Genomic DNA, 8,037 nt, shown 5'->3' with positions numbered 1-8,037 from the left:
CCTGCCCCCAGTTTTCTTAGGAGAGAGATTTTGAGCTGGCGTATATAATTCTTGCTGACTAAGATGGTATCAGCTAATGTCATGATGCTTACAAGCCAGATTCAGGAAAGAGTCAAATACACCTTAACGAAATAATGCTGGGGGGTGGGGGTGGGGCCTGGAGGCAGGGGGTCGGATCACATTTGAGAGAGAATGTGTTAATGCTGAGTAAAATGAATGAGAGTTTGGGAGTGGTGTGCATACTTCTTAGGGAACTGGTGAGGGAATCAAGTCATTATGCTCTTTTAGAGAAAACTGAACCAGATCTGTACACACCCATTGCTCCAGGACTACACCCCACCTCTCCCTCTGCTGTCTCCAGCCTAGTCAAGCCTGAAATGATAAAGATTTCAAGATCCAAGAAGAAATGGAAGGAAATTTCTCCTCCTGCATGGAGGAGTGTAGATCTTTAAGGGAGGGGCATGGGAACTGGACTAAGCTAGTGAAAGGATGGTTGAAGAGAGAAATTGAAAGAGACCAACACCTGCCATGCTCTTCTTGGGCCTAAAACTGTAAGAGCCTCCACATAAGTACATTAGATAAAGTCATAGCTTCTAATCTCAACATTGTAAGAGCTACATGACCAAAAAAATGCTTATTTTATTATATAATATTGAAATATTGTATGAAAATGCTAATAATAATAACTAAGTTTTACATAGAGAATGTGAAAAAAAAGTTTTAAAGCAAGAATTACATATTTTCAAAGCTAGCAAGCCAAGCAAATTATGAACTTGCATTACTGCCACTGTATGGTGTCAGTTTAGTTGGTAAACAGGAATATCTGCAGGCTTTGTCAGTCCTATGGTATAATGGTTAGTTTTAAGCTTCAACTTGGCTATACTATATAGTGCCCAGTTATTCAAACACTATGTGTTGCTGTGAAGGGATATTGTAGATGTGATTAACATCTATAATCAGTTGACTTTAAGTAAAAGATATTATCTTCCATAATCTGAATGGACCTCATTGAAACAATTGAAAGGTCTTAGAAGCAAAACTAAAATTCCCCTGAGGAAAAAGAAATTCTTCCTGTGGACTGCAGCATCAGCTCTTGTCCAGGAGTTTTCAGCCTGTTGGCCTGCCCTACAGATTTCAGACCTGCCTAACAAGCCCCCACAATCATGTAAGGTAATTTGTTGTAATAGATTATATATATCTCTCCTATTGGTTATGTCTCTCTGGTAGAACTGTGATTGATACATATTGTAAATGGCTTAATAATATGATATTTATAATAAGCAAGGCCTATCTCCATTGTGATCCATGTGCATTACCATATCCAAGTTGCATTTTGGGCACTTATGTGATTTTACATTTTCACAAGGCACCGGCATTGGGTCATGCCCTAGACTGAACTTCACTCTCACCATGGATGTTAACTTATTAGAATGATGTAAATGTAAAACAGCAAAAGTGGATCTAGCACCACTAGTTATTGGACTCCACATATCATGATTAAACTGAGTAAGATGTTGTGGAAAATGTGAGACATCAGGGGTTTTTTTTTGAGGGGGGGTGGGGATTGCTTTGATATTTCAAACAAAAGTCGTATCTAAAAATTGTTATATAAAGTTCACACACTATTTCACTATCCTCTTATAAGTGGACATAAAAGAAGAGGAAATGGCAGAGGCTAGTTGACTGTGAAGAACAATGGGTGTTTGTGCACCACATTTTTAAAGCAGATCTATGACCAATATGGTGGCACAGTTGGGGAATCAAAGAATCCATAAATGCTGATTGAGACTTGGAGTGATTTCCTGGTACTCTTTGTTTATAAATAAATAATTCACCAAAGACTTTAATTTTTAAAAGCAGATTAAAAACCAGAGAACTTTATGGTATAAATATTCATTTCAAAAAGTATTACTAAAACAATTTCAAATCATCAAATGAATATGTTATATAAATAATTACTAATACATCTCTGACCCAAAATACAAAATTTTTAAAAATCATATCTTTTAATATATAAGAAACATAGAAGACACAAAGAAAGTCCAAGAAAGCTCTCAGTTCCAGAGTTAGTAGTTTAAGAGAAGTCAAAGAAAATGAGCCTTTCCAGTCTCCCAGGGGAGGAAAGGCTGAGAGGACACGGAATATCACTAGACCCCGTGAAACCTGGGCTGGGGCCACGCATGGCCTAGTTCTCTACCAAAGCAAAGTGCTGATTTTCCTCGTCATGGTCCTGGCCTTGCTCCCATATTTGTCCTCCAGTTTTCAGAAGTCATCCAGTTCCCAAAATGGCCCCTTCCTTTAACTCCCTAACATTTTTACTTAGTGGAGAAGGTCGTTTATCCTGTCATGGTGTCAGAGTCCCAGAGAGGATTTTTATCCTGCAGGATGGTGAGAAGAGATCTCCCTAGCACCTTACCCTTGCATTTCCGTCTATTGCACTGAGAACTTGAAGATCAGGGAGTCCTCCGGTTTCTCAAGGGCTTGTCTGATCCCTCGTTGGCCACTGGGGTTTCTGAGGGCTGTCCTGTTTCCTCCTCAGAAAACACATCTTGGAGGGGAGCTCAGTCCGACTCTAAGGTGACATCTGGTCCTCAAGGGAAAACTGAGTGCCCAAAGGCAAGTCCAATTCAGAAGATGAAGGTGATTCTCAGGGCGGAAGAGGTTTTGGGGGAAGGTTCAACTTGGAGGCTTCAGTCTCAAATACTTAGCTGTTTCTCCAGTGGGCTTGGAGGCTCTCTGCTGCTGTTCTTCATAGGTGTCTGTGCAATGACAAGGGTAGGAGAATAGGGATCTGAGCGCTGGGCCTGATTAGGACCCTCCAGCTGCAACCCTATTGGGTCCACCTAGATGGGGTTTCACAAGATGCTGGCACTAGGTGAACATGAGTCCTCCACTTGAGCCAGATGCTGGTTGTGTGGCAGAGACCATGCTAAAATAACTACTGGGTCACTCCTGGCTGAGCCCGTCTCAACCAAGAGGAATACGGTGGGGCAAGGCAGTGCCCAGGGCAAAAACAGAATGCCAGGCCCCAACTCCACCCTCAGGTGCACAGCAGTTCAAGCTTCACCTTCAAAATACAGATTTCGTTCAAGGTCTAGGCTTGTTATATAAATAATTACTAATACATCTCTGAAACTAGGATGCCAAGTTTCAGAAGAACTGAGGCCAATTCCTTGTGCTGATTTCCTAACAAAGTCACAATTCTGTCTTGATTTCAAATATCATATGGCTGTTGATCTAAAATTCTGTATTGCTGCTTGATTCCTACAAAGGGGAATGTAAAGGGGAATCGTTTCTCAACAAATGGTGCTAGGATAACGGAATATCCATATGCCAAAGAATGAAGATGGACCCCTGCCTCTAACCATATACAAATATTAACTTAAAAATAGATCATAGATTTAAATATAAAAGCCAAAAGTATAACACTCTTAGAAGAAAACATTCATGTAAATTTTCATGATCTTGGATCAAACAATGGTTTCTTAGATATGATACTAAAACACAAGCAACAAAAGAAAATAGATAAATTGGACATTGCCAAAATTTAAACTTTTTCCCACACATTTGTAGTGGTCAATTAATCTACAGCAAAGGAGCTAAGAATAAACAATGTGGAAAGAACAGTCTCTCCAATAAATGGTGTTGGGAAAATTGGACAGCCACATGCAAAAGAGTGAAACTGTGCCACTATCTTACACAATGCACAAAAATTTACTCAAAACGGATTAAAGACTTGCACTTAAGACCTGAAACTATAAAACTCCTAGAAGAAAATATAGGTGGTAAGCTCTTTGACATAGGTCTTGGCGATAATTTTTTTATTCTGACAGTAAAAGCATAAGCAACAAAAGCAAGCAAACAAAACAAAACAAACAAAAAAAACAACTAGGACTACATCAAACTAAACTGCACAGCGAAAAAAAACATCAACAGAATGAAAAGACAATCTGCCTGTCTCCCTGAGATGATACAATGAGAAAGAAGTCTGAGACCTGCAAGAGGGCCCTCACCTGATCATGCTGGCACCCTGATTTTCAACGTCCAGCCTCCAAAACTGCAATGGGGAGCCACTGAAGGCATTAAAGAGGAAAGGGCTGTGTTCAGCGCCGATCTTGAGAAAGATGTCATAGGATGCCAAGTTTTAGAAGAACTGAGGCCAAAAGAATCCAGCAGTGGACACTCACTGAGAGGACACTGAAGCAGCCCAATGAAGAAGAGGTTCATGCAATAAGGAATGGAGGCCTATTGCCAATAGTCAGCAAGGAAGTGAGGCTTTCTGCCAGTAGCCACTTGAATAAACCATCTTAGAAGCAGATTCTGTAGCCAAAGTCAAACCTTCAGATGGCAGCAACCCTAGCTGACTTCATGACTGCAACATCACAAGAGACTCTGAGCTGAGTCGCTCAGCTAAACCACACTTTGATTCTTGACCCATAAAAACTGGGATAATAAATGCTAGTTGTATTATACTGCTAAAAAAAAAAAAAAATGAAGGGACAACTTACTGAATGAAAGAAAATATCTGGTAAGGAGCTAATATCCAAAATATATAAAGAAATCATATAAATCAATAGCAAAAAAAAAATCCAGTTTAAAAATGGGCAGAAAATCTGAATAGACACTTTTCTAAAGAAGACATACAAATGCCAATAGTGCATGGAAAAGATGCTCTATATCATTAATCATCAGGAAAATGCAAATCAAAACTACAGTGAGATTTCTCATACCTGTAGAGTGGGTATTATTATCAAAAAGACTAGAAATAACAAGTGTTGGCGAAGATGTGGAGAAAAGAGAACTCTCCTGCACTGTCAGTGGGGATGTAAATTGGTGCAGGCGCTATGGAAAACAGTGCAGAATTTCCTCAAAAAATTAAAAATAAGGCTACATATGATTCAGGAATTCCAGTTCTGGGTATTTATCCAAAGAAAATAAAAACACTAATTTGAAAAGATATATGCACCCCTATGTTCATTGCAGCATATTTACAATGGCCAAGATATAGAAACAACCTAAGTGTCCATTAATGGATGAATGGGAAAGAAATTGTAATATAAAATATAAATATATAAATAAATATATATATATATACATATACAAATAGTGGAATATTATTTAACCATATAAAAGAACAAAATATTGCCATTTGCAACAACATGGATGAACCTCGAGGACATTATGCTAAGTGAAATAAGACAGAGAAAGACAAATACCATATGATCTCTCCTATATGCGGAATCTATGTCTTATGTAGATATATACAAACCTCATAGAGAACAGAATGGTTGGTTGCCAGAGATGGAGGGTGGGGAGGGCGGGAGAAATGGGTAAACTGGTTAAATTAAATCAATTTAATTTTTAAAAAGAAGAAGAAATGAAAGAAACCAGAGGATAAATGTAATTCTAGTCTAGAAAGGAGAACCAAAGGTAAGAGCTGGAAAAGCCAGTATCTGTCACCATAGAGAAGTGAGTGAGAGGTCAAAAATCAGAAGCAGCCCAAGAGGTAAGCAGCTGGCTGAGGGGGGCCCAAGACTAGCAGTAACAGAACTTCAGGTCTTGGAGCTCATTCTGGTTGCTAGCTGTCAGGAGTGTGAAGGTTAAAGCATATAGTTTCAGAGACAAAGGCTCTATTGTCACTTGGATGTGTCCACAGCTGATGCCCTTCAGGGAACTGTAATGAGAGAAGTGGAGATATTCTATCAGCAGAGGTCACTTGCTCTAGAACTGAGGTCCCCAACCTGGTCTCCATGGGTCCCTAATGTTATGTTAAGTGAAAGAAGCTAGTCATAAAGGATCATACGGCTGAGGTATCGGGGTAAATGGGGAGTCAGTGTTTCATGGGTACAGGGTTTCTTTTTGGGGTGATGAAATGTACCAAAATTTAATGTGATGGCTACAAAATTCCATGAATATACTGAAAAACCATTGGATTGTACACTTTGAATGGGCGAATTGTATGGAATGTGAATTATACTTAATAAAAGCATTATAAAAAAGTGAGAGTACATGAGCAAATATGAAAATAGTATATTCTGGTTATTGAAAATAATTATATAATCTTTTCTCTTCAAAATTATATTCAAAGGCTTTGAAGACAAAAAAGAGGTAATAAAAATCGTATAATAATTCCTGAATAATAATATATTAAAAAAACCTTCATGTAAAATAATACTAGACCAAAGAAACAGAGACTAAATAAGATTAAACATAGTTTTTCTGACATGATTTTATGAACCCACAGATACAAGTCTGGTGCACATCATCATCATGTGTTAAGGAATGTTAGACAGCTCTTTGTCCTTAAAAGTAAATAAATAATCAAAGACAGATGTGTGTGTATGCTAATGAAGTGTCTCCAACTGATAGTTTTGGGATTCAAACCTTTTAATGTATATAGGCAAAGTTTTGTCATTTGGGGTGGGGGTGTGGATGTATTGTGGGCAATAAATGTTGGTTTAGCCTAATTCAGACCATATACTCTGCAAAATAAGGCAACCTATGGCTGCCTTATTATTATAGTTTGGTTGAGACTATCAGAAGGACCCATTGAGGAAATAAAAAGGAGATAATCTATGGCAAACCACTGACAGACATTTAAACAGAGCAACAATCCTTAAGATCGTTTTGAGTTCAGGCAGGTAGAGAACCCTTTAACCAACAGTTGGAAAATTAATACTTCTGCATATCCTGGATAAGTCATCCAGTAGCAGATTCTCAAGATTGGGAATTTGTCGTTTTTGTTTCATTTCCCCTTGTAAGAAGACATGATGCTACCTCACTGGAAATGTTGGAATTCTGAGGCAAAACCACCAGGTGGAAGTTAGAAAGGACTTGAAAAGCTGATAGCCTTCTTTCAGACATAGCTTTGGCTATGTCCTACAAATGCTTATAACTGGCAGAAGAGTGTAGTAGAATTTGGAGTGTAGTAGATATTGTCCTACAGGGCATTCAGGCAGAAAGGGAGGAGGGGATAAAACATCAGTCAACCACATGCCTCAGTAAGGACAGACTCCCACAAGAGAGCCAGGTCAGGGTACCAGCCTTGCAGGAGAAGTAGGTCACGCTCATCTTGCTCCATGAAGAACAGCACATTTGGACAGAGAGAGAGGGAGAGACAGTCTGATGCAAGTACTGGTCTAGCTTCTAGTGGTTGCATTGGTTGGTCTATTAAATGTAATAAGATATAACGTGACTTGTGGAACATGGAGCAGACATCAGGCAGCCACTGGTCTTCATTTATGCCAGCTGAGCTCTTCCTAATAAAGAAAAGGGGTGATCTCACCTGTTTTAAGGGAATTTTAATGACTATTACATTTTTGTTTTATGAAGGACCATTTCCCACTTCTCCAGCCCCTGTTCCTGGGTCTGTGACAGGCCTTGACATATGAACATGAATCTTCTTGTTAACTGTACCTAGCAGGTGCCTATGCCCAGTGCCAATGCTATTGCACTACAGACCAGGTGGGTTGGAAGGTATACATATTTAAATTTTGGCTGTATGTTGAAATGGACAAGTTATTATTATTTTTTTTTCTAGGTAAGGCAACCCTTGGTTGACCTCACAGATTGCAAGGACCTTGTCAGCTTACAATCCCTTTTTTATTTTTTATTTTTTACACCTACAGCACCCGGTATTACTAGGTGGTCTCCCACCCAAGTACTAACCAGGCCCGACCCTACTTAGCTTCCGAGATCAGACGGGATCAGGCTTGTTCAGGGTAGCATGGCCATAGACTGGACAAGTTATTTTAAGCCAGGTATAGAATGAAAGATAAGGGTGCAGTGAAAATAGGCCTTTTTATTGCTGGCAACAGTTTAATTAGCACAACCTTAAAGAAAATAATTTATTAATATATACCAAGAGACTTTAAAATGTTCACACTTTTACCTCATAGTAATTCCACTCTGGGAGTCTCTATTCTAAAGGAATAAACAAATGAAAAAGTAATATTGAGCATTGTTTGTAAGAGCCAAATTTGGGTATACTTAAATATTCTTCAGTAGGGAATGATTAAATAGGTCTTAAAACATTTT

At 38.8% G+C, this 8,037-nt stretch overlaps 2 pseudogenes; both read right to left on the bottom strand.

The window, feature by feature from the left end:
- Positions 1-2,185: 2,185 nt before the first annotated feature.
- Positions 2,186-4,021, bottom strand: LOC102883854 (annotated as a pseudogene).
- Positions 4,022-7,619: 3,598 nt separating this feature from the next.
- LOC112470224 lies at positions 7,620-7,738 on the bottom strand (annotated as a pseudogene).
- Between the last annotated feature and the right edge of the window lie 299 nt (positions 7,739-8,037).

This window comes from Pteropus alecto, unplaced genomic scaffold (assembly GCF_000325575.1).
Source record: "Pteropus alecto unplaced genomic scaffold, ASM32557v1 scaffold177, whole genome shotgun sequence".
Taxonomy (NCBI): domain Eukaryota; kingdom Metazoa; phylum Chordata; class Mammalia; order Chiroptera; family Pteropodidae; genus Pteropus; species Pteropus alecto.
Note: the sequence above shows the minus strand (reverse complement) of the source record. Positions and strands in the feature narration are given on the sequence as shown.